The sequence below is a fragment of the Peromyscus eremicus genome, chromosome 6 (genome assembly GCF_949786415.1).
Source record: "Peromyscus eremicus chromosome 6, PerEre_H2_v1, whole genome shotgun sequence".
Lineage (NCBI taxonomy): Eukaryota > Metazoa > Chordata > Mammalia > Rodentia > Cricetidae > Peromyscus > Peromyscus eremicus.
Window position 1 is genome coordinate 47,050,726 of NC_081421.1, and position 24,672 is coordinate 47,075,397.

A 24,672-nucleotide genomic window follows, 5' to 3' on the forward strand; every position below is an offset into this window, starting at 1 on the left:
TGACTGACAATGGTTAAAAGACTTTTCAATGGAATAAAGAACAGCCTTTTAAATATTCTTTTAGGAATATTAAATGCTCATAAGCAAAAAAACAAAACAAAACAAATGACCCTCTGTACAGCACATATTTTGTGGAAAATGTGCTCATGGTGTTTATTTGTATATAAAGGACAAAGCTCTTGCATATCCTAGAAAATGACAGTGGAGAAAGTCTATGTGACTTCACATTTGGTTACTGATTTCTACATTCAATACCTAAAGTATTTTCAGCAGATAAGAAAACTGACTTATTTTATTTCATTACAGTTGTAAATTCTGCTTTAGAAGGGTGAAGGGTAAAAGAAAAGCAAAAGAATGAGATAACATTTCCAGAGTAAATATTCAGTAAGAAATTATATGTGAATATAAAAATAAATAAAAATGTAAGAAAACAACCCAATAAGATGGATAATTATATAAAAGTTGATGCTATCAAAGAAAACTAACTTGTGAAAATGGCCGATTATTAATATTCAACACATATCCTCACCAAGGCTGCCTTAGCAAATATTAAATGCTCATTTGCTTACATCACAGAACTTCACAGATGTACTCTGTCTATGGCTTCATTTTTATGGTTTTAGTTGCCTCATTTCACAAGTACAAATAAATTAAATGGAAAACTAATGAAACTATTCATGAATTTTAAATTATTAATCTTCCTTAGCTTCATATTGACATCTTTACTATCTCTAGTTTTCTGTGGGACATTAGATTTCCTTTGCATAGAGAATCACCATGTCTCTGGATATGCTCACTGCCATAGTGATTATGATCACATAATCCTATTTTACTTAATATTGGCTATAAAACATAGGATTAGTGATGCTAGAAATTCAACTATCAGAATGTGAAGATGTAAATTGTTTTAAATAGTTGAAAGCTCTTGAATTTATAAGCAAAGAAAACATATCATATAAAGCGATTGCTTAGGTTTGTGGAAAGAACAAATCTTTGATCTGTGAAAATTTGAAGAAATAATAATTAATGCTAGTTATACCTGCAACACCAAAACTGCAGACATTATGAACCATAATGTGATAACTATTAGTTATTGTGGAAAATGTATACTTATGTATATTTTCTACATGCCAAAATGTAATGTATATTGGATGTCTTATTATGTACATTGATATATAACTACTATATACTTTCATAGTGAACTACTACTATATAATTAACATCAAGAGTTGAGAATCCCAAGGTCAAGTAAGGTCTAAGACAGCTTCCAGATAATGACTGCTCATGGATTTTAGATTCATGTCTTTTGTCTCCCTTTTAAAGAATTTGAAATGAAGACACCAAGTTTCCTGTTGTTTCTTCTTGTAAGAGATCAATGTCTTCATGCGTCTCTGACTCATGATCTCAACTCTTCTTAATTACACCATTTTAAGAGCTAAGACCTGTTACATAAATGTTTTCAAAGGACACAGATACTCATGTCATAAACACCAGTTGCCAATAGATAAATGTGAAATAGGACAGAAGTGAGATAGCATTACACAACTATTAGAGTGTTTAAAATACAAAAGAAGCTACAGTATGAATACTACTTACTCTCAGTGATATAGAACATGGTATCTAAATTAATTTTACATGGATATTAAAAATCATGAATATATATATAATCAGTAGTCTTAGAAATTTTGTTTGACAGATTCTCATTAAGTTAAGTAAATATTAATACCTGGCTTAACAATCTGTTAAGTAATGCTGATTTGATAACACATATCACCAGAATATATCTTATTTACAATTCACTGGAGCTATTTATATTATCTTTGAAAATAGAAACAATCAAAATATCATTATTAGGTTACTGGGCAAATAAATTTATGTAACATACAGTAGAATATAATTTAAAGTTAAATACAGAAAATATAATGGCATAGATAAATCTTAAATATATACACTAAGGTATAAAACCCATTTCATAAAAGACCATATAAGATTACAATTGTACAGTATCAGTAGGAAAATAGAAAATGCTATACAGAGTGAAAGTAAATAACTCAGTGGCTGCTAAAATTAGGTAATAAAGGATTTACACAGTAAAGTGCATGCTATTTTTTATGACCTGTGAACCTTTAGTAAGAATTGATACATGATGCTATGTATACGACAACATTCATGAAATCTTGTAGATCAGAGCAAACATAACTTCATCATTATTAAACACACACACACACACCACATTAATTTGAAGTGATTAAGAGATTATGGAATGTAATTCTTATAAAACTGTAAAGGCATAATTCAAAAGAATGAACAGAGTTATTGAAGGGATGGAAGCAAAACCAGTCTTTTACAATATATTGTATATATACACTTTGTAAGCAAAGACAATTCTGAATATAAGCATTCTGTATTGTTTGTCCAGACCCTGGTTGATTCCAAGCATAACTCTACCAGTCTTTCAGAGAATTATAACCAGTCTTTCTTAGACTCTTAAAACAAAAAAGAAAAAAAAGAAAGAACAAAAAGAAAACAGAAGGATCATTCCAAAAGCAAGTATTACTCCAATACACACACAGGTAAAGATAGAATAAACAACATAACTGTTGATCAATATCCCTAGTGAACACACATACTTTGAAGCTTTACTTGGCTGTGGGTCTGTAATAATTATTATAATTAACAATAATTTATGTTTAAGTCTTTTGTTTATATTTCATATGATTTCCATCTCATTATTAGATCTGGATAGATAGTTTTGTTCTCTATTATATATGGTACTTACCCAAACCATTAACAAGTAATGTATTTTTATTTGAATCACATTTATTCATCACACCCTTTTCAAATTTTATTAATTATTTCTCACTTTATTTTTCTTAATATATGTGGTTTACATGTATATGCTTACCTTTATGACATAGCTCTCTAAATGTATTCTGTATAAAGAATCATTTTCTTCATAATTTTCCTAGATCAGAAATATTTTAACAATACAAATACTTGTTTTTCATACTTACCTTGTATATACTGGCTCAGTATTTATTATTTCTTGCCTAAGACTTTTCAAAAAATAAAGCATAAAACACATAACAATGCTTCCACAGATTTTTGTCCATTATATGGTCATGGGCCATTACAATTTTTATATCTGAGAGTAAATTATGCTTAAGAAATGCAATTGATAGACTATATTTATTCTGTGATAATTTTAATTCTATAAGTATAATTCTTTTTCTAAAGTTAGAACTGTTTCTGATATGAACATACTGACTCAAGTCACCCATCTAAAATTTGTAAAGCATGAGGAGCCTCTATTCGGTGAACTCTGATATCTTAGTTTTGAGCATCCTTAAGGAATCTTCAAATTAATTAATGCCTGCAGGGTTTTAAAAAAAAATCTGTTCATGGAGTATGTTTTTCAAGAAGCTGTTCTTTAAATGTTCCTGTGAGGTATTATATTTTAGTCTTGCTTTTGTGCTTCAAATTTATAAATATTAGTCTTATATGCAAACAAATATATAAACTATTCATTTTGATTTTTCTTCAAAATTGTAAGTTTTTTTTCAACTGCCAATTTGTGTAAAGTTTGAGACTACATTGTACTGTTCTACAATTCAGTCATGAATCTATGTTTCAGTTAATTGCAGATGGTGTTAAATCTAAACCATTATTTTTAGTATTTGTATTTATGTCACTTTGCTTGAGATTGGTCTAGTTAGTCTCTTCTAAATGGCAAATAATTAGAATTCTCCAAATACATTGGAAGAGGCTAATCAATATTACTAAGATACGATGCATAATAACCTTCAGATCTGATTTTTAAGGTAACTCAAAAATCTAATAAGGCATGTTATATTTTCATATTAAAATGCTGCAAGCATATATTTGATATATTTGAACTGTAATAGAAAGAACCTGATATTTGTTTTCTCAAGGAAGAGGAAACTTCGTAGCTGTTAGGTTTCCTCTATTGTCTCTTCCTCTCTTGAAGTGAATTTAACTTAGAATGTTACAGATTAACAGAAAAGATGACATGGATCGTGGAGACTGGAGTTTCTGTGATGGCAGATTGAGAGGCCATGAAAAGTTTGGCTCTTGTCAGCAAGGGGTAGCATCCACTTTCACTAAAGACTTCCATTACATTGTGTTCGGAGCCCTGGATACTTACACCTGGAAAGGGATTGCTCATGTAGAACAAAAGAATAACACTTTTTTTTTATATGAACATCTTTGAAGATGGGCCCTATGAAGTTGGTGGAGAGACTGACCATGATCAAAGTCTTGTGCCGGTTCCTGCAAGTAGTTGTCTAGGCTTTTCATTGGACTCAGGCATGTTTCTAAAGGTGACATCACTTTTGCATCTGGTACTCCAAGAGCCAAACACAGCAGGGCTGTAGTTTTGCTAAAAAGAGACATGAAGTTCGCCCATCTTCTTCCTTTGATGGAGAAGGCCTGGCTTCCTCATTTAGCTATGATGTGGCAGTGGTAGACCTCAATGCAGATGGGTGGCAAGACATAGTTATTGGAGCCCCATAGTATTTTGACAGGGATGGTGAAGTTGGGAGTCTTGTATGTCTACATTAACCAGCAAGGCAGATGGAGTGATCTTAATGGGACCAAAGATTCTGTTTGGAATTTCGGTAAAAAATATTGGAGATATTAATCAAGATGGCTATCCAGATATTGCTGTCGGAGCTCCCTATGATGATCTGGGGAAGGTTTTTATCTATCATGGATCTCCAACTGGCATAAATACCAAACCAACACAGGTTCTTAAGGGTATGTCACTTTACTTCGGCTATTCGATCACTGGGAACACGGACCTGGATAGGAATTCCTACCCTGACATTGCTGTTGGCTCTCTCTCAAACTCAGTTACTATTTTCAAATTCTGGCCAGTGATTAACATTCTGAAAACTATCACAGTGACGCTTAACAGAATTGACCTCCTCCAGAAATCCCTGTGTGAGTCAACTAGCAGGATATGCCTCAAGCCTGTTTTGAATATACTGCAAGACCCTCTGGTTATAAACCTGCAATATCGATTTTGGGTATAGTCGAAGCTTTCCTATACCTTTGGGTATAGGAAAGAAGAAATTCTGGATTGTCGTCATGAGTTCAGTTTCAAAACCAAGGTTCTGAGCCGAAATATACTCAGGAGCTAACTCTGAACAGGCAGAATCAGCCGGGGTGCATGGAGGATACCCTTTGGCTGCAGGAAAACATTAGAGACAAGCTGCATCCTATCCCCATCACTGCTTCTGTAGAGACCCAGGAGATTCCAGCCCACCATCCAGGGAGCAGCATGTAACCACAAACAGATAAAGCCAAGGAACACGTGGTGACATACAAATTAATAGAATTGGAATGAGTTTAAATGTAAGAGCCAGTCAGTAGTTAGCCTGAGCTAATTGCCAAGCAGTTTTGCTTCTGAGTGATTATTTTATAAGTGGCTGTGGGGTCCATGAGGCTGGACAGGATCAGAGAAAACTTCAGCTACAGAATGTGATCATTCCTTGAGCATAATCTCTTTTTCTGGAGCTGTAGTGGGTATAGTTCTCTCTTCCCTTGGTGGTTGGTCTGTGGAATTCATGGAAGGAATAGCATTATGGCTTGCAGAACATATCAATGAATCTTTTGAAGAAACATCCAGATGGGAAACAAATAAGTCTATGTTGGCATTTATTGAGGAAACCAATGGAGCAACATTTGAAAACTCCAAGTAAAATAAAATAAAATAGTGTAGAAACCTTCCTGATGACTGTACTCCATCTGTTTTTGGTTCACTGGATGGCCTTCATGTGTTAACTTAAGCAGTTTTATTGTAACTTTTTCTTATTTTTCTGATGGTTATAGAGGATGGTAATTGAGAATTTTCCAGAAAACTCTTTCCTCTCCATTATTTTTTATTCATATTAGTTCTTGGTCAACTACTCTTCTACCATCTGTATGCCTTCAGGAATCTGTCAACCATTCTGTATGTCCACTGTGGATATAGAGTTGATTTATAACTAAGCTGAAATAGCCTTATCTTTATCTCTAGGAAAGCCTGGGTGACTGGAGTTTGATTATTGGCAAAGATAAGTGCAAGAATTATGATGTGAAGTTTAAAGTTTAAAGCTCTCTACTGCTTTCCAAATCAGTTTCTTCACCGATAGTATTCTCTGGGTCCAATCTGTTAAGTCAGGTTTACTTGATTAATGACAAGAGAGTGTTTACAATCTTCACTTAAACTTCTCCTTTGAACTCCCTTGGAGCTAAGACCCCTCACACAGATTCTGTTGGATCAAGCTGCTCTCCCTGGATGAATAAGGATTCTGAAACTGTCTGTGAAGAATATTGGATGACTAGATTGTTTTCTGCACTGTCCCTTTATGGGTCATGTTGTGTATCTTTATATGACATAACCTTTGTAATGCCGATTTTGTTTATTTCAAATACCCAAGCCATGGGGATCTTCCTGTTTACAATACTGGAAGTCAGAAAATTTAAACTATGTAGCTTAGAGCAACAGTTATTTTCCAGATCCAAACATATATATTCTTACCACATCAGCACTTCTGAAAAAGGGCAAGGGAATGTCCTCTGAGATAGCTATTAAACACTGAATGCTTGAGCTTGAGTATGTTTACTCCATCCTTGCGAGCCAGTTAACCTCCCAAAGATCTAGGTCCTAATATCATTTTGCAGGTAAGATTTCAACCAATCAAATTGGAATGACACAGATAATAGTGAAAGCCTACTGCAAACAGTAAAACCTCCTTGCTCACTTCAAATGTAAAGAGTTCAATAATACAATGGGTATTTTAGAAAATTAATTGTTAATGTTCATTCATGAAACACATTTTCTTGATTAAGTATCCTACCTATAGTTAAATTAATATGATACTAATGATATTTCAAATGAGCCTAGAAATGACTGTCAAATTATTTTACCTCACGTAACATGTAGTATATTTTACTTTTTAAGTTATATTTAACAATGGAAATTGTTACACTATTATTTTATTTCAAGTTTTCATTTTTATATTAATTTTAAAAATATTTTATTTTCAGTTTTATGCATTTATGTTTGTCTGTATCAGTGTATATGCACATTAACTCCAGTGACTTTGGAAGTGAGAGTGGTCATATCTTCTGGAGCTGGGATTGCATAGTATGTTGGGAGTCACCGGACATGGATCCTAGGACCCAAAGTAGCATCCTCCATAGGAACAATATTTGTTCTTAACTGTTGAGGCATCTCTACAATCCCTATCACTTCCCCACAGAACAACAACAACAAAAAAATCTTATGCTAATTGCATTGCACACCTTAAACCAGGAATATTTCATTATGTTACAAAAGTAGAAACAGAAACTGATAGCAGGGATGTTCCCTAAAGCCTTTAAGAAGTCACATTCAATGAATTGCTAAGCTTCAATTTTAATCAGAAGTGAATCTGAAATTGCTACTTTTATGATGGGCTCCTTACAGGTTTCTCTTTTCAGTGACAGCTATACCTCAGTAATCACGCAGCTATTTGCTACCACCATAAAGTTCTTGCTTAGCTGGAATCATGCTGTTTCAATTTTCCAGCACAAAAGCAGATGTAATGTGTCTATTCAGTCATCACAGCAATTCTTGTGAGGACCCCGAGAAAGAGAAAGTAGATAGGATTCAAGGGTGAAACAACACATAGTTTTTATTATTAAATAATAAAAATTATATATATATATAAATTTTAAATCAATCTTACTCTAATTACCCTTTGAACGTAGCTGAGAATATTCTTCAGATTTGCAGCATAATGGAACCATTGACTGAATTATTAAAATGAGAAACCTTTGTGATATTTTCTTTTGAACAGCTGCACTTTAAGGAACTTCTGAATATCAATGAAACACTAGCCATGCTTTGTACTTGAGAATGCTGAATATTTTTACAAAACTCAGTTTTATATTTATTTAGGAAGCTTATTTCAAATGCCTAAGTGAATTGATTCTAACACGTAAAGCAGTGCAATTGGAGAAATTTATATATAAATAAACATGGCTCTATTTCCATCGGTTTGCAGTATTGGTAAGTTAGACAATGCAGTTAGGTAGTATAAAGTCTATTCTTAATGCATGGGCATAAAGGAAAACACCAGAAAGTTTTATGCCAGCATTAGTACTTTCTGGTAAGACTACTGTTCTATGACCAGGGAAAGTCTCTTGAATAATTCCAGAATTTGAAACATAGAGATAGTTCCATAAACATGCAGTGATCTATGTGTATTACTGTGGTCCCATCCAGTTTAATTCTTCTTGTTCATTTTTCTTATAGTTTTGTCTAAGCACCTTTTGTACTCTGTAGATTTACCAACATAGGCTGGTTTAATTTTCCTTTCTTGATTGTTCCTTATGTTCCCTTTATTTTTAACATGCTTATAATTTCTCTATTCTTTCTGCATCCTGCAAGTGCCTCCCCTATCCCTTTTGGGATAAAGGAATGGGAAAGAAGCAGTTCAATTTCATGAATGACTATGAACTATATTGATGACATGGAAATAGGAAATAGGATTTCATACATCATTGAACTGTTTATACATTTAAGAAACATATTTACTTAAAAATAGTTGAAACCTACTGTTGTCATTGAAAACTGACATAACAAAACTGTCTTAGCAAAATAGAGATTGTGGTCATATGTATTGTGAGGAAATGGAAAATATAAAATTGCTTCCATTTAATATATATGGCTTGGATAGGTCACTGCATATTCATAGGCTTATTATTTTTAACTGTAACACGAAGATTTTAAAACAAATGTCTTAACTTGAATATAAAAGATCACATGCATGACTACTTTTTTCAATTTAAAAATAAATCATTTAATGATTTAATAGTATTTAATAACTTTTTAACATTTAACCATTTAATGATACATAGTAATAGAAAATTTTCGCCATCAACCCAGTTCAGAGGCATTCTTGTTTTTTTTTTTTTAATTTTATAATTAATTTAATTTTACATATCAGCCACGGATTCTCCTGTCCTCCCTCCTCCCACTCCCCCAGCCTTCCCCCCAATCCACCCCCCATTCCCACCTCCTCCACGGCAAGGACTCCCCTGGGGAGTCAGCCCAGCCTGGTAGATTCACTTGAGGCAGGTCCAGTCCCCTCCTCCCTTTACCTAGGCTGAGCAGTGTCTCAGCATAGGCCCTAGGTTCCAAAAAGCTAGCTCATGCACTAAGGACAGGTCCTGGTCCTAGTGCCTGAGGGCCTCCTAAATAGTTCAAGCTAATCAGCTGTGTCACTTATCCAGAGGGACTAATCCAGTTCCATGGGGGCTCCTCAGCTATTGGTTCATAGTTCATGTGTTTCCACCAGTTTGGCAGAGATCCATGGCCAAGCCCCAGGTGAAGCTCCAGGAGTCCAATTGGCGAGAGAGAGGGGGGATTATATGAGCAAGAGATGTTGAGACCATGATTGGAAAAGGCACAAGACTACTTTTAATATGAATTATTAAGTAACATCAGATAATAAACAAAGAAAAGTTTTGGTTGCCTGAAACAGACACATGAAACCCAGAAGTCTACCCATTGCTATCCCTGTGAATCAATATACATAGGTACCATATAAGTGAATAAAAATTAGTCAATGTGGTAAATGAACAAACAAATAAATGATGTATACAGACACCTAAAATTCATCAGTTAAAATAAATATTTAAGTGGAAAACTACAACCATTGAAGTATTGAAAACTATAGTGCGAATTGTTTATTTTCTTGCTTAATTATCAAAATAAGTGACATTAGAAAAAGTTAACATTGATACGTGTGAGGAAGAGAACTCATGTTGGAAAATTTTATTTAAAATATGTATGCATAGTTATACACCAGCTTATTACAATATGTGTATTTCAGGTATACAGTTAATAGTGTGATTCCTTATGTTTTTGGATATCCTTACTGTTATTTTACCCTCTGTCCTTGTTATTCTATATTTATTTCACTTTCTTTCCAAAATTATAGCCCCTCATTATTCCATTTTCCTGTCAAATTACTTGTACAATGCCAATCCCATCTGTATTGCCCCACTCCCAACTCCTCAATGGTCTCAGGAATCATTATTGAAGAGGGGACAGAAATATTTTAAGAGCTAGGGGAACAAGGAGTTTGCTGTGTCCTTTTGTCCCCAAAGTAATGTCAGAAAGTATATCCCTGAAGTCTTTCCATCATGACAGACTAAACATGAACTGAACAATAGACATGCTGACCTAGAATTGGTGGAGTTGGACCAGCGTGGGAAGGATAATTTAAGAGCTCATGGTGCCTCAGCCCTACACAAATAAAAGCAAGCAACTAAGGTATGTTGAGAGAGGAAGAAATGCATTTCCCCAGAGAAGAGCATACCGATCGATTATCCAATACCAAACGTCTAGTATGAAAAACATACATACAAGTAACATTATAAAGAGTGAGCAGGACGTTTTGTCTAGTTATGTGTGTGTGTGTGTGTGTGTATGTATATACGTGTGAGTATATGTTTGTGTGTATGTGTGTATATATATATATATGTATATATATAATATTATATGTATATAACAAAATTTAATGATGGGAGGTCGATAAAATGGTCTTGAATTTGAATGAGTACAAAGAGAGATATGTATGGAAGGGTGTGATGGAGGAAAGGTAAAGGGGAAGCCTAATTATATTACATTTTCAAAAATGAAGAAAATACAACAAACAAACAAATAAAAAGAAACAAAGAGCACAAACTGACCATGCTAATAAAAGGTGTAAACCTGTTCCAATGCTTCATAAGGTAATTCAAAATTACGTTAACATATAACTCAAATGAACTACATCAACTTTGGTACAGTTTTATCAGGAACTAAACTGTCTTCAGAATAAAGACAGAGTAGAAATTAAAAAGTGTTCTCATTTATATTTAATATGTGAATATGTAAATTATTTAACAAGATAGTGTTATTAATTTAAATAGAGTCTCAGAGATTTTCTATTAATGTAATATAAATTTCCATGATGGCTTTGCTTCCTAATAAATAACTAAACTTCATTTCACTCTTGTATGTTTTACTGTGGAGTTATATTCTGTTTAAGTCCAGACCCACTAAATTGAGTTTGATGGAGTATGATGTCTTTCTACTTTTATTACTGGTCATTTTCGAGTTTGCTGTGAGTTTTTATTAATTCTGCCTAAGATAAGAGTAATTTAAGCACTAAATTTAATTGCCCTATCCCCACTACCTACCCAATGGGGGAAATACCACAGTTTCTGACAAGATGTAATCATAAATGATGATATCCTTTGGCTTAATTATCATGACTGTTGCTTGCTGGGAGGCAAATTAGAGAAATCTATTTTAGCAACATGCTGAGTCTGTCTTTAATGATTCTTAATATCATAAAATGAAGCTACACATCAAAATATTCACCCGACAAACTGAAACATTTATCCATTCTATTTGATGTCTTAGTTAAAAATCATTTGTTATCTGTGAAATAATTTTAAACACAATTACTTTTTCTTTGCTGACTTTCTGAAATCTAAGTTATATAAATGAACAATAATTCTCAGTGTACTCATTTTTTGCCTTTTTAATAACATTTTTATTGTTTGGATGTTTCATATTCATTTAATGCTCTGTTTATGCTTTTTCAGAGAGTTTTAAAAATAATCTATGTTAAATTTGTATTATAATTCAAATTATATTTCAATTCACATGCTCCACTGTATTTGAAATAAGAAGTGTGATTATTCTCATCAAATTGAGGAGTAACAGGAAAGTAAGGTAACAACACAGATTTTTAAAAAATTTCACACCAATGTTTATTTCTAATGTAAAACATCTAACTATATATTTTAAAATAAATATGAAATTAGCTATCACCATAAATGTATTTACTTAGAAAATTTTGATTACATATTAAAATATCACTCATCAGTATAACTATCAACCCATATAGTAGAAACTGAATGCACAACATATATATTTTTACATTTATCATAATTTTGATTACATTATCTGGAGCACCAGTTGGTGAAAAATGGCATCCCACTGCCTGAGGGTTCCCTCTGGTTGATGTTAAATGTGTACATTCTGGTTTATTTTGGTGACATTGTATATTTTCTTTCCAAATTCCTGTAGGGCTACATTTTGCTATCTCCAAGAAAACCTGCTTAGTAGTGGACTTTATTTCTGATAAGTCCTTTCTTTCATCACAACCTTGAAAGAAATTAAACTTCTTTTATATTCATCTTAAAAAATTACCACCACGATCATAGTTAAGATTGCTAGAACCCATGCAAATGACATCCCAACTGTAATTTCTGTAAGTTAAGAAAGTAGGAACAGAGAATTTGTCCAGCAATTCCACAAGCCAGAATAGCCATACAATTGAGCTCTGTATTCAACTGGAGACCTTGGTTTGATGAATAAGGCAAGGAGAAATCAATGGAGATGTGTAAATGTAATCTTAGCCCTCAGAGGCATGCATATGAGAACATACATATACACATGCACATGCACTATATACATGTATACAAGGAAATAACAACAAAATAGAGAACACTGACTATAGGGTCCAGATCCATGTAGTTGTAGTGAAGGAGAATCCATTACGATGTGCCATGATGTAAAGATTGACAGACAGACCTGGGTTACTAGGTCCATTGTATTAAAGGGTCACTCACTGGCAGGAAACAAAGTGGATTCTTGAAATTTAGGTCAGAATACATGGTTGGTTAGAACAAAGGCAAGAATCAATTTTGGTGCTCTTAAAATAATATCATGCCTAGAAATCTTTTCGTCACCAGGTTCCCATGGTAAAGCTCTTCCTAATGTCTCTAGTGACCTGATGTGAGGGAAGAGAGGAAACTATGCAGAGAAAACAAAACTACCTACTCTGGGGCAATATAATACATTTGCACTTTTAAAGTATGTGTCTGGTATGAAAATCACCAGATTTTAACTTGAAGAATGATGAAATAATTTTAGCACATTTTTCTTTCACATGACAATCTCGGTCCGGGGTTCTCTTCTGAGAAACAATAATGAGAAAGTAACAAAAGTTTGAGAGTGGGAAATCTCAAAACAAGAAAGAAAGCTCAAGATTCCAAAATTGTGCCATACAGTCTGAGAATTGTAACTAAATAAGGCCCTGTGATAATATTTGGTATTAATATGATATATATGACCTGAATTTTAGACCATGTTCAACACCTGGATAGCTCACAATAGTGAATCTATTATTCCCATGCAAAGATAATACTAAATATCAGATGTACTTTTTACTTTATTTTATTATGTTTTAATAAATGAGTTTTGGATACTGGCTATTTACAACATTTCTGTTTCATAAATTGAGCTCATTGAGCATTGACCATTAAATTTCACATTGCAAATAAAACTAATTTTGAACTGGCCATCATTATATCATCATAGGAATTTCTACTTGTTTAAAATTCTGAGAAGTCTTCCTTAGGTATTTATGGTTGCAAAGACACCTGGACAGGATCTTTCTATGTAGGTTGGCATCAAGGTGGAAGGGATTCACTTGCATCAGTTACCTGAGTTCTGAGATTAGAAATATATCCTGCACACCTAGCCAGGAAAAATACAAATATTTAATTGTGATGTCTACAAGGAAAGAAAGTGTAAAGAACTTTTCTCTCCTTTTTATTGTTTTATGTATCTGTTCATCCCGAAAGGCATTTAAACTGATATAATTGCCAAGATATAATATTTAGGAAACACTCGACAAAAATTAGTCTAAATAAAATTAGGATGTGGGAGCACTTAGTGAAGCAGAGAAAATATGAGCAAAATATAAAAAGGACATTATCAAAGCATTAATAAAATATCTTCCTAAGTGTTGACCCTTTTGTTATTCTTTCCTTTTCCTAATGCATATGTCTGTGCACAGAAACACATAAGCACACTTGAAAGCATGCACATATATTTCAAGTTCAACATCTGACCATTTAAACCATGAAAACTATTTAGCAACAAAAGACACAGCAAACATTAGTGCAATAGAAAATTGGAGCTAAAAGCTTTTCAGTTTACAGATCACAAATGAAATATTAAACATATTGAAACATTTAATTGGTAATTGTTCACCTACAGTACCATAGACTTTTAATATTCTGTATTATTATTGGTAAAAAGGTAAAAATATTTGACTCTTCTTACTATTATTTGCTGATTTTGTTTTATTTGTGATGCTAATATTCCACCCTTATGACAGTTTGTCAGCCAAATAGTTTTTGTCATCTATTTTTTTTAAGTAGGTATAGAAGACAAGGGGTTACTCCCTTTATAACTAAAGTAAGTTAAATAATATATGCTGGTGAAATCTTGTTAAATATTTTCAGGTGGAAAGTATTTTTCCAGTTTTCATTTTGAATGTGTTTGGACTTTGATGTCTTTAGTAAAAAAGAAAGAAAAAAAGAATAGGATTTTTCATTTAAATAGCATAAAGAACGCAATGACCATAACCAAGAATACAGATTTATAGACTCATCCTGAGAAAAATGAGGAGAAACAATAAACAAGTCAAGCAATGCAACTGCTTTGAGTATTGAGGGAATTGTTTATATGAATACTACATAAATTTTTTCATTGACAATTTTGAATACAACAACATCAACTCTCCTATAAAATGAGATTATGGCATTGCATATTTTTCTAGTTAAGTTCCAAATTAAAGCTTTTGACATTTTGGTTCATCATTAACAAATGTTAAGGGGATTTCTGCAGGACACCAAAAGATATTTTTACCTTTCATGGAAATTTATACAAAATACCACAAAAAAAGAAAAAAAAAAGAACAGCCATGTACATATTAAGAAACTAGTGTGTAGGCATCATGGTTAACATTGACTATCTACTTTCCTACATTTAGATTTGGATACAGAGACATTCTGGGAATGACCATTAGGGTGTATGTAGAGAGTTTGAATAGAAGACAGTATACCAATACTGAATGAGGCAGCACTATTTCATAAACTATAGGACTTCTTTCCCTGAAGAACAAAAAGCAAACAAATGGAGAAAGTGGGCTAAGCATGACTATTGAACTCTCTGTGCTTCCTGATAGTGAGCAAAGGTGACCAGTAACTTCCAGGTACAGAAGACCTGACTTCCCTAACATTATGTAATATGTCCTCTCAAACCAAAAAACTACCCACCTCACCTCTTGGGAATGTTCTTAAAAACACTTGCTGCTGTCTGGGGACAAAGGCATCTTTAGGGGATCCTGAAATGAAAAATTTTGGGGTTAATGGTCAAGTCCTGGGAGAGTTAGCTGTATCATATGTCCAGTGTCTGAATAATGGGAATGTGCAGGGCTTCTCTCAAGTCCTTGCTTGAGTAGTCTGTGAGGCTGGATCATCTCAGCTAGGCATCTCAAAATTGTCCTGAGCAGTTTGTAGTCCAAAGCCAATCATTAAGTGGTGTTTGTCAGCTTAGTGGTATTATCATTGTCCTGATGGAATAAGTGTTGTGGAGCCCCATCATCTTTTTTTCCCCCATCATCTTTTTGGAGACTTCAAAGTTGCTGATAGGCATAGTTGAGGTTCAGTGCAGAAAAATTTTTATTGGGACATTTTTTCTGGATGATTTGTCCATGTGAAGACATGTCTTATTTGTCCAGTGTTCTTCAGATTCCTTAGCCTTCATTCTCCTGAAAGACAGAAGCAAAACCCTTCCCCAACCCTAACTTTGGGGAGTTTCCAAATCTAATCTTTATCAGTTTTGACTTATGGTTTCTCCTTAAATTTTGTTTTATTTTCTAAAGCTATTCTATCATCCAGAGCAATATGATTTTTTTTTTACAATAGGCATTGGGTTCTTTAATTGCTTTGGGAAGGAGTTTCTTCCATGGTGACAGAAAAGGATTGAACCAAATTTGTCATGGGGGCCAGTGAGAGGCCCCTCAGGGAGTTTGCTGATGGCAAAGGCAAAGAATTATCTTGACTGTCCCTTGTTGATCTAAATTCATTACTCCAATGTTTGCCTTTGCCACACCTTCTGCATAATCCAGAAGGGAGGGGTACTCTGTTGGAATTATTCCTTGAAAAAAACATTGTTTCTAGGAACACCCTGTATACAGTCCCTTTTGAGATGACCTTATTTACCTCATTTGAAACATCTAACATTACTATTTTTCTTCCAACCTCTGTAAATCACCTCTCCTATACAAGGATCATCATGGTCATGAAATTCAGTATTTGATATATCTCAGATCCATTCCTCCAAGGGTGCTGATCTTGCCTTTAAAGGCCTACTTACCCCTTTGCATTGTCCATTAGCATTTTCAAAAGCCAGAGCTCAATTATTAACTATCTAGCTTCTGAATTTGGTATCATTCTATTTACTGCTGAAGACAGCCTTTGTAAGAAGTCAGTGAAGGTTTCGTTTGAGCTCTTTATAACTTTTGTAAATGATTCAATTTTCTTTCCTGCTTCTTCAATTCTCTCTCAAGCATTCAAGGCTGCCATTTGGCACATAATTAGGGTGTGGTCATCATATAGAGATTGCCTTTCTATATTAGCATAATCTTCCTCTCCAAGAGGTTGACCTTGGGAGATTTCCACGCCTTTAACCCTATTCCATTGTTCATTGGCCTTAGCTTCATCTTTCCACCAGGTCCTCCATTGTAATTTGGGACCAGCTTGTAAGACAACTGTAACCAAGTCTCTCCAATGTTGAGAGATAATTCTGTTACAAATTGACCACAAATTTAATATCTGCTTCACAAATGGGGAATGCATACCATATGGCACTATAGCCTCTTTGAATCTCTTAAAAATCTAACATTTGCACAAGAATCCCATCAGTTCTTACACAGGCTTGGGCATTTAGCAGTTCCTGTATGGTTACTGGAAAGATTAAGGTTGGCTGTTTGAAAGCCTTAGGCTGTTTCTCTGTAATCATTTAATGCAATGCTGAGATTGGTTCACCTTTAAATTCCTTTGTCTGGGTCTGAATATCTCTATGACCTAAAATTTTTATCTTGGCACTCATATTAACCTACTTTTTAAATAATAGAACAAAAATGATCAAACAAATAATATTTATAATTGACATTACATAAATCCCATCCACATTAATTATATTCTCATTTAATTGTTCCATTTTCAGACCATCAATCGTATTATCAGAGACCATACACTCTCCATGTTAAAAATGTTTCCCATTTTTTAATGTGGGGAAAAAAAACCCTTTTAACTAATTCTTCCCTTTAAAGAAATCTTAATTGACTCATCAAATCTGCTGATAATGACAAGTCAGATAATGATGTGGCATCAGCCCAAGAAGGGGGACCAAGGAAAGCCAGGACCCCCTGGGAGAGGGGAGAAGCCAATGAGCCAGCAGTCTGCACAAGGGGAAGGGCAAAGGCAGCTAATTCCAGCGGGTTTGGAGCCTGCGCCTGGTGAGTTTGCTGCAGAGAGACAGTAATAGCAGGGTAGGGACTCTTGGCCCAGGCAGGGTGGAGATTTCGGCCCATGTGTAGCTCTGGCCTGAGCCTCAGGAAAGCTGGTTTTTCATGAATTCATACACCACAGATTGGATGCCACATGTTGTTTGAATCTTAGATGATTTTTTAATAAAAATCCCAGAGCCAGATATCAGGGTGAAAGCTGAAAGATCAGAGAAACAGAACAGCCACGCACTAGTTCTTACCTCTAGAAAATCCTCAGTCTAAAAAGAGTGAGTTCCTGTTTCCTTATCCTTTATATACCTTTCTCTGCCCAGACATCACTTCCTGGGATTAAAGGCATATGTGCTTGCCAGTACTGGGATTAAAGGTGTGTGCCACCACTGCCTGGCTCTGTTTCCAGTGTGGCCTTGAACACACAGAGGTCCAGGCTGATCTCTGCCTCCCAGTGATAGGATTAAAGGTGTGTGCCACCACTGCCTGACCTCTATATCTAATCTAGTGGCTGACTCTGTCCTCTGATCCTCAGGCAAGTTTATTAGGGTACACAATATATTACTACAATCAATACACTAGACAATATAGATAAAATCTTGTATCTGCCTATCAATTTTCTCTGAAAGTCACTTTTGTGCTATAAATTTCTCACTATAAACAACTGGAAATCAGATTCCAAAAAGAAATAGGAGTATTTCTATATTCCTCTTATTGAAAGCTTCGAAATAAATACAAATAAAGACCATTCATAAATGCAGGGAAGTAGGACATAATTGAAAGGTGAGAAATTGTAGTTGGAATTTTCTTTGGGCCACCAACCAGCACCCAAATAAAGACACAGAGATTAATTATTAGATGTGAATGCTCTACCTTACCTTAAGCTTGTCCCAGTAGCTCTTTTAACTTAATTTAACCTGTTTCTATTCAGCTACATTTTTCTTGGGGCTTTTTATCTTCCTTCCTTCCTTCCTTCCTTCCTTCCTTCCTTCCTTCCTTCCTTCCTTCCTTCCTTCCTGTCTGTCTGTCTGTCTTTCTGTCTTACTTTCCTGCTTCCCTGTTGTCTGGCTGTCTGGCCCCTGGCATCTCCCTGTGGTTTCCTTTTCTTTCTTCCCCAAGACTAATTTCCTACTCCTACTTATTCTCCCTGTAGAATTTCTGGCTATATCCCCTCCCTCACTATTTGCATTCAGCTTTTTATTAGACCAATCAGGTAGCTTAGGCAGGCAATGTAAAACAGCAACAAAACTTTATGTAATTAAACAAATGCAATGCATCTTTACAAAGTTAAACAAATATGCTGCAAAAAGAACTGAAATAGATGAACACTCAGTTGAAAATTTTAGTGGTATGCATATGGCTGTGTAAACTGATTAAGACTAGATAAATTACATTCAATATATTTGGTAAAGTATATTGAAATTTGATTTTAAATAATTATTGAAGTCTGGATTATATTGATAACTTTTTACTTTTTCTTTAAAGAAGCTAGGAAAGCCGGGCGGTAGTGGCGCACGCCTTTAATCCCAGCACTCGGGAGGCAGAGCCAGGCGGATCTCTGTGAGTTCGAGGCCAGCCTGGGCTACCAAGTGAGTTCCAGGAAAAGGCGCAAAGCTACACAGAGAAACCCTGTCTCGAAAAACCAAAAAAAAAAAAAAAAAAAAAAAGAAGCTAGGAAATATAGTAGTGTATTCTGGAAGTTTTAGTATAGTTGATAATAATAAATTTCATGAAACAAAGTTGTAGGATCAAAAGAGAGTTATAATTATCAAATGCAAAAACACTAGGATGTACTGTCTTGTTTAAAGTTATTCATATGAACTCATTTCATACACACATACACACACATCTTGGGGTAAGTTCTCCATGGGTCTCTTGTGGGTTTGCTCATCTTCTAAGATAATGTATTTCAAGCATTTGCTCTAGACAGCATCCTAAGGATCTTTTTATAGCAAGCAGGCTGGAGGATAATCCCAGTGCCTCTCTATTGCTCACTCTGGTGCTTCACACTTGTTTCCTGATCAGACAGGTAAAGTGAATGTCTCAATCCAGAGAAACTGTGGGTGAATATTCTTGCAGTTTCTCCACAGCACTGAGATTTTCCTCCATTCAAATTTCTTCAATGGTGACATAATCTATTGAATAGGAAGCATCCACTGGGATTCATGTATAAAATAGCCCAGAGGGAATCTAGATCAAGAATACTTGACAGGAGCATTGAACTCATGCTGCCTGCTGTGTCGGAAGTAATAGGTTTGTAATGTGTGTGTGTGTCTTATTCTTGAGTGTGAACTTCTCTGAACTAGTTCATTAGTTTTCAGGCACAATAAAACTCAGAAAGAACTCATAATTCATGACCAACTATATCTGTGCTTTCTAGATAATTCTAGTGATATAGACTAAAATCTGGAAAAAGTAACTTTCTGGTGCATGCCTCACTGGCAGATTTTCATCCTGAAATACCATTTTACTTCCTTTTTTAAATGTGATTTCACTTTATTCTCTCTCGGTGTCTTTCACTTTCTGTCTCCTTCTCTCTCTCTCTCTCTCTCTCTCTCTCTCTCTCTCTCTCTCTCTCTCTCTCTGTGTGTGTGTGTGTGTTTGTGTCTGTCTGTCTGTCTGTCTCTATATGTCTTTCTCTGTCTCTGTCTCTCTCTCTAACACATGACACTCTGCAAATGTGGAGACAGAGGGCATTGTGTGTGTCAATTCTTTCTTTCTATCATGTGAATCCCAGGAATATAGATCAGGTTCTCAGTTTTGAATGAAAATACCTTTTATTTTCTGAGCCATCTCACTGTACATCATTTCACTTCTTCCGGGAAGTTATGAATCCATCCCTTGTAAAGCTCAGAGGAAGAAATGAAGAACCAAAGAATGCCAGTATTAAATTTTAGCCAAAAGATATTTAATATCACCAATTAGAGACCCATCAAAGTCACTTGCTTTCCTTTCAGCACACGAAGGGGGACACATTGCTTTGCCTACACTCTTAGCTAAAGTGAATAACCTAAATCTTTTTGGGAATGTACCCACCTGAGACTCTATGATATAAATGACCTCTGTTCCAGAAAAGTGAGTTTACAAAACACAAAGAAGCTTGTAAGACTCACTCCAAGTAGAATGACAACCTACCATAATTATACATTAGGACCTGATACTGGTTACCTGCTGAGTCATAATGTATAGTAAGCCTAGTGAGAGACTGAAATAATGTAAGATGGAATAGGCATGAACGGCATCAAAGGACTCAAGCCAGCTGCATGTGTTTATGGCAATTTTCTTCATGTTTTATCAGCAACTTGGACTTTTTCCTATTGGACTTCTCCATCCAACCAGCTGACATATTAAATGCCAGACTGAGTTTTACAAATGAGTAGTTTGTGTGTGTGTGAGAGAGGTGAAAGTAGATACCAGTTTTCTTAGAGCCACATTAAGATTGGTCCAGAGAGACACAGGAAAACAATCAAATCAACAGTAATAGCTGTGTCGTGAACGTATTTTTGTTCTATTTTGTGTTGCTTTAAAAAGAATAGTTTCCTGCATTTACATTGCATTAAGAAATGTAAACACAGAATTTGTTTGTGATACTTTGAACAACAGAGTGTCTCAATTTGAATTCCTCACTTCTCTTCCTTAGCCTTCAATCTGCCTGCATTTTTTTGGTTACTCTCCAGGCATGAATATCTAATGTGTATGTCTGTTCTGTCTGTCCCTGTCCCCTGGATTTTGTGCCCGTATCTGTTGTGTCTGTGTGTGTGTGTTTGTCTGTGTCTGTCCCCAATGCCAATGTGATTGTATGTCTGTCCCATCTGTCTCTAACAAAATGCTTTACTCGTTGTTTGTTGAACAGTACAGAAAATGCAGGATGGAAAGAATTGAGAGATTTTATATAGAAATCATTCTCACATATTTGTATTTAAATACGTATGTAATGAGTATGTAGTTGTGAGAGATAATAAGTGATCCTTTTGTTATTAGTGAGACTGCCATCTCATTTGATATGGTTTTTTCCAATTTAATTAGTTTTTTGGCATATTTTACAATTTTATTTTTTCTTAATGGCAATGTAAAATTCTATTTGGCATATATGCCATGTTTTTATTTTCCATTATTCGTTTGATGGAGATCTAGGATGATGTTATTTCCTTGCTACTGTGAACAGTGCAAGAAACAGGGACATGCAAGTCTTTCTATGGGAGAATAGGCATTAGCATTTATTGGGTACATAGCAAAGAGTAACATAGTTCAATCACATGGTTGTTCCATTTTGAATTTCCAAGAAACCTACATCTTCATTTCTGTAACAATTGTACTGCCACGCAATCCTACTAAAAGTGAATAAAAGTGTACATTTCTCCACAGCTTTTCAGGTATTAGCTGCCATTTGGTTTTGGATCACAGTCATTTTGACTGAAGAATGATTAAGGAAAAACACCTTTCACATTAGCCTCAAATAATGTTTATGATAAAAAAAAAACAACCTTGAAGTCATTGAAGAAAGAAATTGGAAAAGATATCAGAAGATGGAAAGATCTCCCTGGCCATGGATTGGTAGGAGTAAAGGTAAATATGGCCATTCTACCAAAATCAATCTACAAATTCAGTGCAATACCCATCAAAATTCCAACACAATTCTTCACAGATCTTGAAAGGATAATTTTCAGCATCATATGAAAGCACAAATATACAAAACAAACAAACAAACAAACAAACAAACAAAACCAAGCCAGCAATGTGGTGATATTTTGTTTGTGCTGAAATGTTGTGATATTTTATTTGTGCTTTAATAAATAAAACTTGCCTAGAAATCAGAGGAAAAGGCCAGCCATCATAAGTAAACAAAGAAGTCAGGCAATAGTAGTACATGCCTTTAATCTTACCACTTGACAGGTAGAGATCTCTCTGGATCTCTGTGAGTTTAAGGCCACACCGGAAAAAGAGCCAGGTGTAGTGGCACACTCCTTAAATTCTAACATTAGTTAACCATGGAGGTCTGGAGGTCTGTACACACATTAAGGACGTGACAGAGCTGGGCAGGAAGAGAAAGTGATGTAGCTGGACAGAGAGAGCAAAACAGACGGCAGGACAGTAAGGCACATAGGTGTGGGTAGGCAGGAAGTATCTCGCTTTTGAAAGCTGTGGAGTTGGTGAGGTGAGGTTAGCTGTGGATGTTCCTATTCCTCTAATCTCTCTCAGACTTTAACCCCAATATCTGGCTCAGTGTTTTCTATTAATAAGACCGTTTAGAGATTTTTCTACACAGCTAAAATATTTCTGAATAATGAAGAAGTATCAGAATTCCAGTTTTCATGTTATACTAAAGAGCTTTAGTAACAAAAACAGCATGATACTGGCACAAAAACAAACAAATTTGTTAATGGAATCAAATTGAGACCCAGACATCCATCCACAAACCTTTTTGACACCTGATTTTTGAGAAAGAGCTAAGAAATACACACTGAGAAAAAGACAGCGTCCCTAACAAATGGTACTGGTCAAACTGGATGGCTGCATACAGAGGAATCTAAGTAGATCCATACTTATCATCTTACACATAAATTAACTACAAATGGATTGATGATCCCAACATAAATCAGATACAATGACCTAATTAAAGAGAACAAGGGGAATAGCAGAACTCATTGACAAAGAAAAAAGACTTTCTGAACAGAGCACTACTAGGACAGGAACAAAGTCAACAACTAATGAACGGGATCTCATAAAACTGAGAAGCTTCTGACTAGCAAAAGACACAATCATTCAGACCAGGTGGCAGCTACAGATGAGATAGAAGGCTAGTATGCTGTGGATATCGCTATATGTAAATAAACTCTGATTGGCCAATAGCCAGACAGGAAGTATAGGCGGGACTAACAGAGAAGAGAATTGAGGGAACAGGAAGGGAAGAGAGAGACTGCCTGGAGCCGCCGCCAGGAGAAGGAAGATGTAAGGTACCAGTAAGCCATGAGCCATGTGGCAAAGTAAAGACTAATAGAAATGGGCTAAATATAAGAGTAAGAGCTAGACAATAACAGGCCTGAGCTAATGGCCAAGCAGTTTAAATAATGTAAGAGTTTGTGTGTTTATTTTATAAGTGGGCTCTGGGACTGGCGGGACTTGGTGGCGGGAGCTGGAGAAAAATTCTCCAGCTACAAATGGCGTCCAACGTGGTGGCAAGAGTTTCCACCTAAAAACTTAGAAAAAAGATTCTAAAACGGACCTAAAACAGCTTCCTAATTGTCTCTCTCAAATAAGCGGCAGCTGCCGGTTTGAGCTACTGGCGGGTTCCTAGCATGCGCTCTCGACCTGCAGTATGGTGGGAATGAGGCCTCTGCAAGTAGCACATTAAACTGTGTGATGAATTTAGCCTTTGCTAGTACAAAACAAAAAAAGAGGTTTCTGGGCTACACGCTACTTTGGTAAAAGTGTAGACCCACTATTTCTGAGAGTTATGGCTCCCAGAGCTGGCGGAAAGCGGACCACCACCATGTTGGGAAGCTGAAGTGGGCGGAGCCAGCAGCCACTGCGCCGTTTCAGGCTTAGAAGGCTGCAGTTTAAAAGGAATAGGCTCAAGCTAATATAAAAAAATAAGCCACGTAAAGATGACTACCACACAGAGAATCTGGATTATGTTCTCTTTGATATTCGTAACTGCAGAAAAACATTTGATTGTAAAAGCTGTTGAGTTATGCCAAAATGTATATTTTAAAGGTACCTTGACTTCAAAATTTGGATATAAGGATATGTTGCTTTGGAAAAGAGTCTCTGCTCTTGTTTCCACAGAAAGCCAGAGACTATGGATTTGTTCCAGATTAAGATACATCAGGTTTGACCAGCCAAGACCCCCTGAAAGGTCTCCAATGACACCATGGCCCAGATGATTCAACATCCAGAATGGTTTCAAGTCAACTGGCTCAGATATACAGCCTCACGGACTACTCCATGATCCTAAAATTTTCTTTCTGTCTCCAGAAGATACAGCGCCCCCCTCCAGCAGGAAGTAGTAAGAGAAGCTACGCCCAAATTCCCAAATATACCAAGCTGGCTTTAGAGATGGAATTGGCTCACTCCCCCTCTAAACCCAGACATATTGCTCAAAAAAAAAAAAAATGGTTAAGAGATTCTTGTGTCCCAAATCAGAAGAGCCCTCTGGTGTGGGACAGAGAAAAAACAATATTTTTATTTAAATCAGGTTGATTATAAATACAATCTCTTTCTAAAACAAAAAGGGGGATAGTTT

The 24,672-nt window shown here is 35.3% G+C and overlaps 1 pseudogene; it reads left to right on the plus strand.

Moving 5' to 3' along the window:
- The first annotated feature begins 4,003 nt into the window (after window positions 1–4,003).
- LOC131913728 (integrin alpha-6-like) lies at window positions 4,004–5,308 on the plus strand (annotated as a pseudogene).
- Window positions 5,309–24,672: the final 19,364 nt, after the last annotated feature.